At 42.0% G+C, this 16,053-nt stretch overlaps 1 protein-coding gene across 1 annotated transcript in view; it reads left to right on the forward strand.

Moving 5' to 3' along the window:
* Positions 1 to 5,559: 5,559 nt before the first annotated feature.
* LOC142705830 (gastrula zinc finger protein XlCGF66.1-like) overlaps positions 5,560 to 16,053 on the forward strand; it is a 44,613-nt gene continuing 34,119 nt past the window's right edge. The window contains exon 1 of the mRNA XM_075848299.1: positions 5,560 to 5,718. The gene's annotated coding sequence lies outside the window, so the exon portion shown is untranslated. The remainder of the gene's footprint in view (positions 5,719 to 16,053) is intronic.

Consider the following 16,053-nt stretch of genomic DNA (forward strand, 5'->3'; position numbering starts at 1 on the left):
AACTACAACTCCCAGCATGTCCAGGCTTTTATTATTGATATCAGAGGACATTACAGGGAGGAGTATAAGAGAGAACTACAACTCCCAGCATGTCCAGGCTGTTATTATTGGATATCGGAGGACATTACAGGGAGGAGGTATAAGAGGAGAGAACTACAACTCCCAGCATGTCCAGGCTGTTATGATGGGATATCAGAGGACATTACAGGGAGGAGGAATAAGAGGAGAGAACTACAACTCCCTGCATATCCAGGCTGTTATTATGTGATATCAGAGGACATTACAGGGAGGATTATAAGAGAGAACTACAACTCCCAGCATGTCCAGGCTGTTATTATTGGATATCGGAGGACATTACAGGGAGGAGGTATAAGAGGAGAGAACTACAACTCCCAGCATGTCCAGACTGTTATTATGGGATATCAGTGGACATTACATGGAGAGGTATAAGAGGAGAGAACTACAACTCCCAGCATGTGCAGGCTGCTATTATGTGATATCAGAGGACATCACAAGGAGGAGGTATAAGAGGAGAGAACTACAACTCCCAGCATGTCCAGACTGTTATTATGTGATATTAGAGGAAATTACAGGGAGGGGATATAAGAGGAGTGGACTACAACTCCCAGCATGTCCAGGCTGTTATTATGTAATATCAGAGGAAATTACAGAGAGGAGGTATAATAGTAGAGAACTACAACTCCCAGCATGTCCAGACTGTTATTATGTAATATCAGAGGACATTACAGGGAGGAGTATAAGAGAGAACTACAACTCCCAGCATATCCAGACTGTTATTATGTGATATCAGAGGACATTACGGGGAGGGGTATAAGAGGAGAGGACTACAACTCCCAGCATGTCGAGGCTGTTATTATGTGATATAAAAGGACATTACAGGGAGGGGTAATTGAGGAAAGAACTACAACTCCCAGCATGTCCAGCCTGTTATTATCTGATATCAGAGGACATTACAGGGAGGGGTATAAGAGGAGAGAACTACAACTCCCAGCATGTCCAGGCTTTTATTATTGATATCAGAGGACATTACATGGAGGCGTATAAGAGAGAACTACAACTCCCAGCATGTCCAGGCTGTTATTATTGGATATCGGAGGACATTACAGGGAGGAGGTATAAGAGGAGAGAACTACAACTCTCAGCATGTCCAGACTGTTATTATGGGATATCAGAGGATATTACAGGGAGGAGGAATAAGAGGATAGAACTACAACTCTCAGCATGTCCAGAATGTTATTATGGGATATCAGAGGACATTACAGGGAGGAGGTATAAAGGAGAGAACTACAACTCCCAGCATGTCCAGACTGTTATTATGGGATATCAGAGGACATTACAGGGAGGAGGAATAAGAGGATAGAACTACAACTCTCAGCATGTCCAGAATGTTATTATGGGATATCAGAGGACATTACAGGGAGGAGGTATAAAGGAGAGAACTACAACTCCCAGCATGTCCAGACTGTTATTATGTAATATCAGAGGACATTACAGGTAGGAGGTATAAGAGGAGAGAACTACAACTCCCAGCATGTCCAGCTGTTATTATGTGATATCAGAGAACATTACAGAGAGGAGGTATAAGAGGAGAGAACTACAACTCCCAGCATGTCCAGGCTGTTATTATGTGATATCAGAGAACATTACAGAGAGGAGGTATAAGAGGAGAGAACTACAACTCTCAGCATGTCCAGACTGTTATTATGGGATATCAGAGGACATTACAGAGAGGAGGTATAATAATAGAGAACTACAACTCCCAGCATGTGCAGGCTGCTATTATGTGATATCAGAGGACATCACAAGGAGGAGGTATAAGAGGAGAGAACTACAACTCCCAGCATATCCAGACTGTTATTATGTAATAACAGAGGACATTACGGGGAGGGGTATAAGAGGAGTGGACTACAACTACCAGCATGTCGAGGCTGTTATTATGTAATATCAGAGGACATTACGGGGAGGGGTATAAGAGGAGAGAACTACAACTCCCAGCATGTCCAGGCTGTTATTATGTGATATCAGAGGACATTACAGAGAGGAGTATAAGAGAGAACTACAACTCCCAGCATGTCCAGGCTGTTTTTATTGGATATCGGAGGACATTACTGGGAAGGGTATGAGAGGAGAGGACTACAACTCCCAGCATATCCAGACTGTTATTATGGGATATCAGAGGACATTACAGGGAGGGGTATAAGAGGATAGAACTACAACTCCCAGCATATCCAGACTGTTATTATGGGATATCAGAGGACATTACAGGGAGGAGGAATAAGAGGATAGAACTACAACTCCCATCATGTCCAGAATGTTATTATGGGATATCAGAGGACATTACAGGGAGGAGGTATAAGAGGAGAGGACTACAACTCCCAGCATGTCCAGACTGTTATTATGGGATATCAGTGGACAATGCAGGGAGGAGTATTAGCGAGAACTACAACTCCCAGCATGTCCAGGCTGTTATTATGGGATATCAGAGGACATTACAGGGAGGAGGTATAAGAGGAGAGAACTACAACTCCCAGCATGTCCAGACTGTTATTATGGGATATCAGAGGACATTACAGGGAGGAGGTATAAGAGGAGAGTACTACAACTCCCAGCATGTCCAGACTGTTATTATGTAATATCAGAGGACATTACAGGGAGGAGTATAAGAGAGAACTACAACTCCCAGCATATCCAGACTGTTATTATGTGATATCAGAGGACATTACGGGGAGGAGGTATAAGAGGAGAGGACTACAACTCCCAGCATGTCGAGCCTGTTATTATGTGATATAAGAGGACATTACAGGGAGGGATAATTGAGGAAAGAACTACAACTCCCAGCATGTCCAGCCTGTTATTATGTGATATCAGAGGACATTACAGGGAGGAGGTATAAGAGGAGAGAACTACAACTCCCAGCATGTCCAGGCTGTTATTATGTGATATCAGAGGACATTACAGGGAGGAGAATAAGAGGAGAGAACTACAACTCCCAGCATATCCAGAATGTTATTATGTGATATCAGAGGACATTACAGGGAGGAGAATAAGAGGAGAGAACTACAACTCCCAGCATATCCAGAATGTTATTATGGGATATCAGAGGACATTACAGGGATGAGGTATAAGAGGAGAGGACTACAACTCCCAGCATGTCCAGAATGTTATTATGTGATATCAGAGGACATTACAGGGAGGAGGTATAAGAGGAGAGGACTACAACTCCCAGCATGTCCAGACTGTTATTATGTGATATCAGAGGACATTACAGGGAGGAGGAATAAGAGGATAGGACTACAACTCCCAGCATGTCCAGGCTGTTATTATGGGATATCAGAGGACATTACATGGAGAGGTATAAGAGGAGAGAACTACAACTCCCAGCATGTCCAGGCTGTTATTATGTGATATCAGGGGACATTACAGGGAGGAGTATAAGAGGAGAGGACTACAACTCCCAGCATATCCAGACTGTTATTATGGGATATCAGAGGACATTACTGGGAGGGGTATAAGAGGAGAGAACTACAACTCCCAGCATATCCAGACTGTTACTATGTGATATCAGAGGACATTACAGGGAGGAGGTATAAGAGGAGAGAACTACAACTCCCAGCATGTCCAGACTGTTATTATGGGATATCAGAGGACATTACAGGGAGTGGTATAAGAGGAGAGTACTACAAATCCCAGCATGTCCAGACTATTATTATGTGATATCAGAGGACATTACAGGGAGAAGGTGTGAGGAGAGAACTACAACTCCCAGCATGTCCAGACTGTTATTATGGGATATCAGAGGACATTACAGGGAGGAGGTATAAGAGGAGAAGACTACAACTCCCAGCATGTCCAGACTGTTATTATGGGATATCAGAGGACATTACAGGGAAGAGGTATAAGAGGAGAAGACTACAACTCCCAGCATGTCCAGACTGTTATGTGATATCAGAGGACATTACAGGGAGAAGGAATAAGAGGAGAGAACTACAACTCCCAGCATGTTAGGCTGTTATTATGTGATATCAGAGGACATTACAGGGAGGAGGAATAAGAGGATAGAACTACAACTCCCAGCATGTCCAGGCTGTTATTATGGGATATCAGAGGACATTACAGGGAGGAGGAATAAGAGGATAGAACTACAACTCCCAGCATGTCCAGGCTGTTATTATGGGATATCAGAGGACATTACAGGGAGGAGGTATAAGAGGAGAGAACTACAACTCCCAGCATGTCCAGGCTGTTATTATGTGATATCAGAGGATATTACAGGGAGGATGTATAAGAGGATAGAACTACAACTCCCAGCATGTCCAGGCTGTTATTATGGGATATCAGAGGACATTACAGGGAGGAGGAATAAGAGGATAGAACTACAACTCCCAGCATGTCCAGGCTGTTATTATGGGATATCAGAGGACATTACAGGGAGGAGGAATAAGAGGATAGAACTACAACTCCCAGCATGTCCAGGCTGTTATTATGGGATATCAGAGGACATTACAGGGAGGAGGTATAAGAGGAGAGAACTACAACTCCCAGCATGTCCAGGCTGTTATTATGTGATATCAGAGGATATTACAGGGAGGAGGTATAAGAGGAGAGAACTACAACTCCCAGCATGTCCAGGCTGTTATTATGTGGTATCAGAGGACATTACAGGGAGGAGTATAAGAGGAGAGGACTACAACTACCAGCATGTCCAGACTGTTATTATGGGATATCAGAGGACATTACAGGGAGGAGGTATAAGAGGAGAGAACTACAACTCCCAGCATGTCCAGGCTGTTATTATGTGATATCAGAGGACATTACAGGGAGGAGGTATAAGAGGAGAGAACTACAACTCCCAGCATGTCCAGACTATTATTATGTGATATCAGAGGACATTACAGGGAGAAGGTGTGAGGAGAGAACTACAACTCCCAGCATGTCCAGACTGTTATTATGGGATATCAGAGGACATTACAGGGAGGAGGTATAAGAGGAGAGAACTACAACTCCCAGCATGTGCAGGCTGCTATTATGTGATATCAGAGGACATTACAGGGAGGAGGTATAAGAGGAGAGAACTACAACTCCCAGCATGTTAGGCTGTTATTATGGGCTATAACGTCACGTGATCATCGCTTCTCCACACAGCTCAGGAGCCCCGCCCCCTCACATAGACCCGTCCGTCATGTCACGTGATCAACACCAAATGTCCGTCATCCCTAAGTTCTCCTCCTCAATGATAAGCTCCGCCCTTCTGCATTGGTCACATGGTGTTGACGTAATCACAGATCCTTTAGCCACAACCCATTATATTTCGCACAGCTTATGTCTGACCACTCCTGCACTGGTCACAATATCCCCATTACACCTCATGTCACGTGATCATCATCACAGGTCCTTCATACATCGCTCATTCTTTCTACTTCTAAGATTCAGCGGTCACGTGATCTTTTTATCGTCACAGGTCCCTCATCCACCACTGATAAGCCCCGCCCCTCGTGCCCAGGTCACGTGGTGGTGACGTCATCACAGGACCTTCAGCTATTGCCGTGTATGAGGTAGATAGCAGCGCTGGTCGGGTGTTCTCTCTGTTATCAGTCCCCTCTGTATGAGTGTGTATACAGAGAGCTGTCAATCATTGAGTGACCCCGCCCACTGGACTCCTAGCCGGGATTTAACCCCTCCAGTGCCGGCCTCTTTGTGGTAAGTTGTTATTTCTGGTCTTTGTAGTGGTCGGATGTTTTGTAGGACGAGTCGTATTTTGTAATGATGTAATATTAGGTTCACGACCTCCCAACTTTCAAATAGTGTAAAGACGGACAACCAATGCGGCGCGGGTAAGCCACACCTCTATTACTGTCCATACATACCCGGTTCAACCCACAAAGTATTATGCCCCTATAACTGCCCCCATACATTATAATGCCCCCATACAGTATAATGCCCCATACAGTATAATGCCCCCATACAGTATAATGCCCCCATACAGTATAATGCCCCCATACAGTATAATGCCCCATACAGTATAATGCCCCATACAGTATAATGCCCCCATACAGTATAATGCCCCCATACAGTATAATGCCCCCATACAGTATAATGCCCCCATACAGTATAGTGCCCCCATACAGTATAATGCCCCCATACAGTATAATGTCACCATACAGTATAATGCCCCCATACAGTATAATGCCCCCATACAGTATAATGTCCCCATACAGTATAATGCCTCCATACAGTATAATGTTCCCATACAGTATAATGCTCCCATACAGTATAATGCCCCATACAGTATTATGTCCCCATACAGTATAATGCCCCCATACAGTATAATGCCCCCATACAGTATAATGCCCCATACAGTATAATGCCCCATACAGTATAATGTCCCCATACAGTATAATGTCCATACAGTATAATGTCCCCATACAGTATAATGTCCATACAGTATAATGCCCCATACAGTATAATGCCCCCATACAGTATAATACCCCATACAGTATAATGCCCCCATACAGTATAATGCCCCCATACAGTATAGTGCCCCCATACAGTATAATACCCCATACAGTATAATGCCCCATACAGTATAATGCCCCCATACAGTATAATGTCCCATACAGTATAATGTCCCCATACAGTATAATGTCCATACAGTATAATGTCCCCATACAGTATAATGCCCCCATACAGTATAATACCCCATACAGTATAATGCCCCCATACAGTATAATGTCCCCATACAGTATAATGTCCCCATACAGTATAATGTCCCCATACAGTATAATGCCCCCATACAGTATAATGCCCCATACAGTATAATGCCCCATACAGTATAATGTCCCTATACAGTATAATGTCCCATACCGTATAATGCCCCCATACAGTATAATGCCCCCATACAGTATAATGTCCCCATACAGTATAATGCCCCATACAGTATAATGCCCCCATACAGTATAATGCCCCCATACAGTATAATGCCCCATACAGTATAATGCTCCATACAGTATAATGTCCCCATACAGTATAATGTCCCCATACAGTATAATGCCCCATACAGTATAATGCCCCATACAGTATAATGCCCCCATACAGTATAATGCCCCCATACAGTATAATATCCCCATACAGTATAATGCCCCCATACAGTATAATGCCCCCATACAGTATAATATCCCCATACAGTATAATGCCCCATACAGTATAATGCCCCCATACAGTATAATATCCCCATACAGTATAATGTCCGCCCATACAGTATAATGCCCCCATACAGTATAATGCCCCCATACAGTATAATGTCCCCATACAGTATAATGCCCCATACAGTATAATGCCTCCATACAGTATAATGCCCCATACAGTATAATGTCCCCATACAGTATAATGTCCCCATACAGTATAATGCCCCCATACAGTATAATGTCCCCATACAGTATAATGCCCCCATACAGTATAATGCCCCCATACAGTATAATGCCCCATACAGTATAATGCCCCCATACAGTATAATGCCCCCATACAGTATAATGTCCCCATACAGTATAATGTCCCCATACAGTATAATGCCCCCATACAGTATAATGTCCCCATACAGTATAATGCCCCATACAGTATAATGCCCCATACAGTATAATGTCCCCATACAGTATAATGTCCATACAGTATAATGTCCCCATACAGTATATTGTCCCCATACAGTATAATGCCCCCATACAGTATAATACCCCATACAGTATAATGCCCCCATACAGTATAATGTCCCATACAGTATAATGTCCCCATACAGTATAATGCCCCATACAGTATAATGTCCCCATACAGTATAATGTCCCCATACAGTATAATGTCCCCATACAGTATAATGCCCCATACAGTATAATGTCCCCATACAGTATAATGTCCCATACAGTATAATGCCCCATACAGTATAATGTCCCCATACAGTATAATGTCCCCATACAGTATAATGTCCCATACAGTATAATGCCCCATACAGTATAATATCCCCATACAGTATAATGCCCCATACAGTATAATGCCCCCATACAGTATAATGCCCCTATACAGTATAATGCCCCATACAGTATAATGTCCCCATACAGTATAATGTCCCATACAGTATAATGCCCCATACAGTATAATATCCCCATACAGTATAATGCCCCATACAGTATAATGCCCCCATACAGTATAATGCCCCCATACAGTATAATGCCCCATACAGTATAATGTCCCCATACAGTATAATGCCCCCATACAGTATAATGCTCCCTTACAGTATAATGCCCCCATACAGTATAATGCCCCATACAGTATAATGCCCCATACAGTATAATGTCCCCATACAGTATAATGCCCCCATACAGTATAATGTCCCCATACAGTATAATGTCCCCATACAGTATAATGCCCCCATACAGTATAATGCCCCCATACAGTATAATGTCCCCATACAGTATAATTCCCCCATACAGTTTAATGCTACCATACAGTATAATGCCCCCATACAGTATAATGCCCCCATACAGTATAATGCCCCCATACAGTATAATACCCCATACAGTATAATGACCCCATACAGTATAATGTCCCCATACAGTATAATGCCCCATACAGTATAATGTCCCCATACAGTATAATGTCCCCATACAGTATAATGCCCCCATACAGTATAATGCCCCCATACAGTATAATGTCCCCATACAGTATAATGTCCCCATACAGTATAATGCCCCCATACAGTATAATGCCCCATACAGTATAATGTCCCCATACAGTATAATGCTCCCATACAGCATAATGCCCCATAAAGTATAATGCCTCCATACAGTATAATGCTACCATACAGTATAATGCCCCCATACAGTATAATGCCCCCATACAGTATAATGCCCCCATACAGTATAATGCCCCCATACAGTATAATGCCCCCATACAGTATAATACCCCCATACAGTATAATGTCCCCATACAGTATAATGCCCCATACAGTATAATGCTCCCATACAGTATAATGTCCCCATACAGTATAATGCCCCATACATTATAATACCCCCATACAGTATAATGTCCCCATACAGTATAATGCCCCCATACAGTATAATGTCCCCATACAGTATAATACCCCATACAGTATAATTCCCCATACAGTATAATTCCCCCATACAGCATAATGCCCCCATACAGTATAATGCCCCCATACAGTATAATGACCCCATACAGTATAATTCCCCATACAGTATAATGCCCCCATACAGTATAATGCCCCCATACAGTATAATGCCTCCATACAGTATAATTCCCCATACAGTATAATTCCCCATACAGTATAATGCCCCCATAGCTGCCTCATACAGTATAATGCCCCCATACAGTATAATTCACCATACAGTATAATGTCCCCATACAGTATAATTCCCCATACAGTATAATGCCCCATACAGTATAATGCCCCATACAGTATAATGCCCCCATACAGTATAATGCCCCCATACTGTATAATGCCCCCATACAGTATAATGCCCCCATACAGTATAATTCCCCCATACAGTATAATGCCCCCCATACAGTATAATGCCCCCATACAGTATAATACCCCCATACTGTATAATGTCCCCATACAGTATAATGCCCCCATACAGTATAATTCCCCCATACAGTATAATGCCCCCCATACAGTATAATGCCCCCATACTGTATAATGCCCCCATACAGTATAATGCCCCCATACTGTATAATGCCCCCATACAGTATAATTCCCCCATACAGTATAATGCCCCCCATACAGTATAATGTCCCCATACAGTATAATTCCCCCATACAGTATAATGCTCCCATACAGTATAATGCCCCATACAGTATAATGTCCCCATACAGTATAATATCCCCATACAGTATAATGCCCCCATACAGTATAATGTTCCCATACAGTATAATGCCCCCATACAGTATAATGCCCCCATACAGTATAATGCCCCATACAATATAATATCCCCATACAGTATAATGCCCCATACAGTATAATGCTCCCATACAGTATAATGCCCCATACAGTATAATGTCCCCATACAGTATAATGCCCCATACAGTATAATGCCCCCATACAGTATAATACCCCATACAGTATAATGTCCCCATACAGTATAATGTCCCCATACAGTATAATGCCCCATACAGTATAATGCCCCCATACAGTATAATGCTCCATACAGTATAATGTCCCCATACAGTATAATGTCCCCATACAGTATAATGCCCCATACAGTATAATTCCCCCATACAGTATAATGCCCCATACAGTATAATTTCCCCATACAGTATAATTTCCCCATACAGTATAATGCCCACATACAGTATAATGCCCCATACAGTATAATGCCCCCATACAGTATAATTTCCCCATACAGTATAATTTCCCCATACAGTATAATGCCAACATACCGTATAATGCCCCCATACCGTATAATTTCCCCATACAGTATAATGCCCCATACAGTATAATGTCCCCATACAGTATAATTTCCCCATACAGTATAATGCCCACATACAGTATAATGCCCCATACAGTATAATTTCCCCATACAGTATAATGCCCACATACAGTATAATACCACCATACAGTATAATGCCCCATACAGTATAATGTCCCCATACAGTATAATGCCACCACACAGTATAATGCCCCATACAGTATAATGCCCCATACAGTATAATTTCCCCATACAGTATAATGCCCACATACAGTATAATGTCCCCATACAGTATAATGTCCCCATACAGTATAATGCCCCATACAGTATAATGTCCCCATACAGTATAATGCCCCCATACAGTATAATGCCCCATACAGTATAATGTCCCCATACAGTATAAAGCCACCACACAGTATAATGCCCCATACAGTATAATGTCCCCATACAGTATAATGCCCCATACAGTATAATGCCCCATACAGTATAATGCCCCCATACAGTATAATGTCCCCATACAGTATAATGTCCCCATACAGTATAATGCCCCCATACAGTATAATGCCCCCATACAGTATAATGCTCCATACAGTATAATGCCCCCATACAGTATAATGCCCCATACAGTATAATGTCCCCATACAGTATAATGCCCCATACAGTATAATGTCCCCATACAGTATAATGTCCCCATACAGTATAATGCCCCCATACAGTATAATGCTACCATACAGTATAATGCCCCCATACAGTATAATGCCCCCATACAGTATAATGCCCCCATACAGTATAATGTCCCCATACAGTATAATGCCCCCATACAGTATAATGCCCCCATACAGTATAATGCCCCTATACAGTATAATGCCCCATACAGTATAATGTCCCCATACAGTATAATGTCCCCATACAGTATAATGTCCCATACAGTATAATGCCCCATACAGTATAATATCCCCATACAGTATAATGCCCCATACAGTATAATGCCCCCATACAGTATAATGCCCCCATACAGTATAATGCCCCATACAGTATAATGTCCCCATACAGTATAATGCCCCCATACAGTATAATGCTCCCTTACAGTATAATGCCCCCATACAGTATAATGCCCCATACAGTATAATGCCCCCATACAGTATAATGCCCCCATACAGTATAATGTCCCCATACAGTATAATGTCCCCATACAGTATAATGCCCCCATACAGTATAATGCCCCCATACAGTATAATGTCCCCATACAGTATAATTCCCCCATACAGTTTAATGCTACCATACAGTATAATGCCCCCATACAGTATAATGCCCCCATACAGTATAATACCCCATACAGTATAATGACCCCATACAGTATAATGTCCCCATACAGTATAATGCCCCATACAGTATAATGTCCCCATACAGTATAATGTCCCCATACAGTATAATGCCCCCATACAGTATAATGCCCCCATACAGTATAATGTCCCCATACAGTATAATGCTCCCATACAGCATAATGCCCCATAAAGTATAATGCCTCCATACAGTATAATGCTACCATACAGTATAATGCCCCCATACAGTATAATGCCCCCATACAGTATAATGCCCCCATACAGTATAATGCCCCCATACAGTATAATGCCTCCATACAGTATAATGCTACCATACAGTATAATGCCCCCATACAGTATAATGCCCCCATACAGTATAATACCCCCATACAGTATAATGTCCCCATACAGTATAATGCCCCATACAGTATAATGCTCCCATACAGTATAATGTCCCCATACAGTATAATGCCCCATACATTATAATACCCCCATACAGTATAATGTCCCCATACAGTATAATGCCCCCATACAGTATAATGTCCCCATACAGTATAATACCCCATACAGTATAATTCCCCATACAGTATAATTCCCCCATACAGCATAATGCCCCCATACAGTATAATGCCCCCATACAGTATAATGACCCCATACAGTATAATTCCCCATACAGTATAATGCCCCCATACAGTATAATGCCCCCATACAGTATAATGCCTCCATACAGTATAATTCCCCATACAGTATAATTCCCCATACAGTATAATGCCCCCATAGCTGCCCCATACAGTATAATGCCCCCATACAGTATAATTCACCATACAGTATAATGTCCCCATACAGTATAATTCCCCATACAGTATAATGCCCCATACAGTATAATGCCCCATACAGTATAATGCCCCATACAGTATAATGCCCCCATACAGTATAATGCCCCCATACTGTATAATGCCCCCATACAGTATAATGCCCCCATACAGTATAATTCCCCCATACAGTATAATGCCCCCATACAGTATAATGCCCCCATACTGTATAATACCCCCATACTGTATAATGTCCCCATACAGTATAATGCCCCCATACAGTATAATGCCCCCCATACAGTATAATGCCCCCATACTGTATAATGCCCCCATACAGTATAATGCCCCCATACTGTATAATGCCCCCATACAGTATAATTCCCCCATACAGTATAATGCCCCCCATACAGTATAATGTCCCCATACAGTATAATTCCCCCATACAGTATAATGCTCCCATACAGTATAATGCCCCATACAGTATAATGTCCCCATACAGTATAATATCCCCATACAGTATAATGCCCCCATACAGTATAATGTTCCCATACAGTATAATGCCCCCATACAGTATAATGCCCCCATACAGTATAATGCCCCCATACAGTATAATGCCCCATACAATATAATATCCCCATACAGTATAATGCCCCATACAGTATAATGCTCCCATACAGTATAATGCCCCATACAGTATAATGTCCCCATACAGTATAATGCCCCATACAGTATAATGCCCCCATACAGTATAATACCCCATACAGTATAATGTCCCCATACAGTATAATGTCCCCATACAGTATAATGCCCCATACAGTATAATGCCCCCATACAGTATAATGCTCCATACAGTATAATGTCCCCATACAGTATAATGTCCCCATACAGTATAATGCCCCATACAGTATAATTCCCCCATACAGTATAATGCCCCATACAGTATAATTTCCCCATACAGTATAATTTCCCCATACAGTATAATGCCCACATACAGTATAATGCCCCATACAGTATAATGCCCCCATACAGTATAATTTCCCCATACAGTATAATTTCCCCATACAGTATAATGCCCACATACAGTATAATGCCCCCATACCGTATAATTTCCCCATACAGTATAATGCCCACATACAGTATAATGCCCCATACAGTATAATGTCCCCATACAGTATAATTTCCCCATACAGTATAATGCCCACATACAGTATAATGCCCCATACAGTATAATTTCCCCATACAGTATAATGCCCACATACAGTATAATACCACCATACAGTATAATGCCCCATACAGTATAATGTCCCCATACATTATAATGCCACCACACAGTATAATGCCCCATACAGTATAATGCCCCATACAGTATAATTTCCCCATACAGTATAATGCCCACATACAGTATAATGTCCCCATACAGTATAATGTCCCCATACAGTATAATGCCCCATACAGTATAATGTCCCCATACAGTATAATGCCCCCATACAGTATAATGCCCCATACAGTATAATGTCCCCATACAGTATAATGCCACCACACAGTATAATGCCCCATACAGTATAATGTCCCCATACAGTATAATGCCCCATACAGTATAATGCCCCATACAGTATAATGCCCCCATACAGTATAATGTCCCCATACAGTATAATGTCCCCATACAGTATAATGCCCCCATACAGTATAATGCCCCCATACAGTATAATGCTCCATACAGTATAATGCCCCCATACAGTATAATGCCCCATACAGTATAATGTCCCCATACAGTATAATGCCCCATACAGTATAATGTCCCCATACAGTATAATGTCCCCATACAGTATAATGTCCCCATACAGTATAATGCCCCCATACAGTATAATGCTACCATACAGTATAATGCCCCCATACAGTATAATGCCCCCATACAGTATAATGTCCCCATACAGTATAATGCCCCCATACAGTATAATGCCCCCATACAGTATAATGCCCCATACAGTATAATGACCCCATACAGTATAATGTCCCCATACAGTATAATGTCCCCATACAGTATAATGCCACCATACAGTATAATGCCCCCATACAGTATAATGCCCCCATACAGTATAATTCCCCCATACAGTATAATACCCCCATACAGTATAATGCCCCCATACAGTATAATGCCCCCATACAGTATAATGCCCCCATACAGTATAATGCCCCCATACAGTATAATGCCCCCATACAGTATAATGCCCCCATACAGTATAATGTCCCCATACAGTATAATGCCCCCATACAGTATAATTCTCCCATACAGTATAATGCCCCCATACAGTATAATATCCCCATACAGTATAATGGCCCCATACAGTATAATGCCCCCATACAGTATAATGCCCCCATACAGTATAATGTCCCCATACAGTATAATGCCCCCATACAGTATAATGCCCCCATACAGTATAATGCCCCCATACTGTATAATACCCCCATACAGTATAATGTCCCCATACAGTATAATGCCCCCATACAGTATAATGCTCCCATACAGTATAATGCCCCCATACAGTATAATATCCCCATACAGTATAATGCCCCCATACAGTATAATGCCCCATACAGTATAATGCCCCCATACAGTATAATGCCCCCATACAGTATAATGTCCCCATACAGTATAATGCCCCCATACAGTATAATGCCCCCATACAGTATAATGCCCCCATACAGTATAATGTCCCCATACAGTATAATGCCCCCATACAGTATAATGCCCCCATACAGTATAATGCCCCATACAGTATAATGACCCCATACAGTATAATGTCCCCATACAGTATAATGTCCCCATACAGTATAATGTCCCCATACAGTATAATGCCACCATACATTATAATGCCCCCATACAGTATAATGCCCCCATACAGTATAATTCCCCCATACAGTATAATACCCCCATACAGTATAATGCCCCCATACAGTATAATGCCCCCATACAGTATAATACCCCCATACAGTATAATGTCCCCATACAGTATAATGCCCCCATACAGTATAATGCTCCCATACAGTATAATGCCCCCATACAGTATAATATCCCCATACAGTATAATGGCCCCATACAGTATAATGCCCCCATACAGTATAATGCCCCCATACAGTATAATGCCCCCATACTGTATAATACCCCCATACAGTATAATGTCCCCATACAGTATAATGCCCCCATACAGTATAATGCTCCCATACAGTATAATGCCCCCATACAGTATAATATCCCCATACAGTATAATGCCCCCATACAGTATAATGCCCCATACAGTATAATGCCCCCATACAGTATAATGCCCCCATACAGTATAATGCCCCCATACAGTATAATGCCCCCATACAGTATAATGTCCCCATACAGTATAATGTCCCCATACAGTATAATGCCCCCATACAGTATAA

This window comes from Rhinoderma darwinii, chromosome 1, assembly GCF_050947455.1.
Source record: "Rhinoderma darwinii isolate aRhiDar2 chromosome 1, aRhiDar2.hap1, whole genome shotgun sequence".
NCBI lineage: Eukaryota > Metazoa > Chordata > Amphibia > Anura > Rhinodermatidae > Rhinoderma > Rhinoderma darwinii.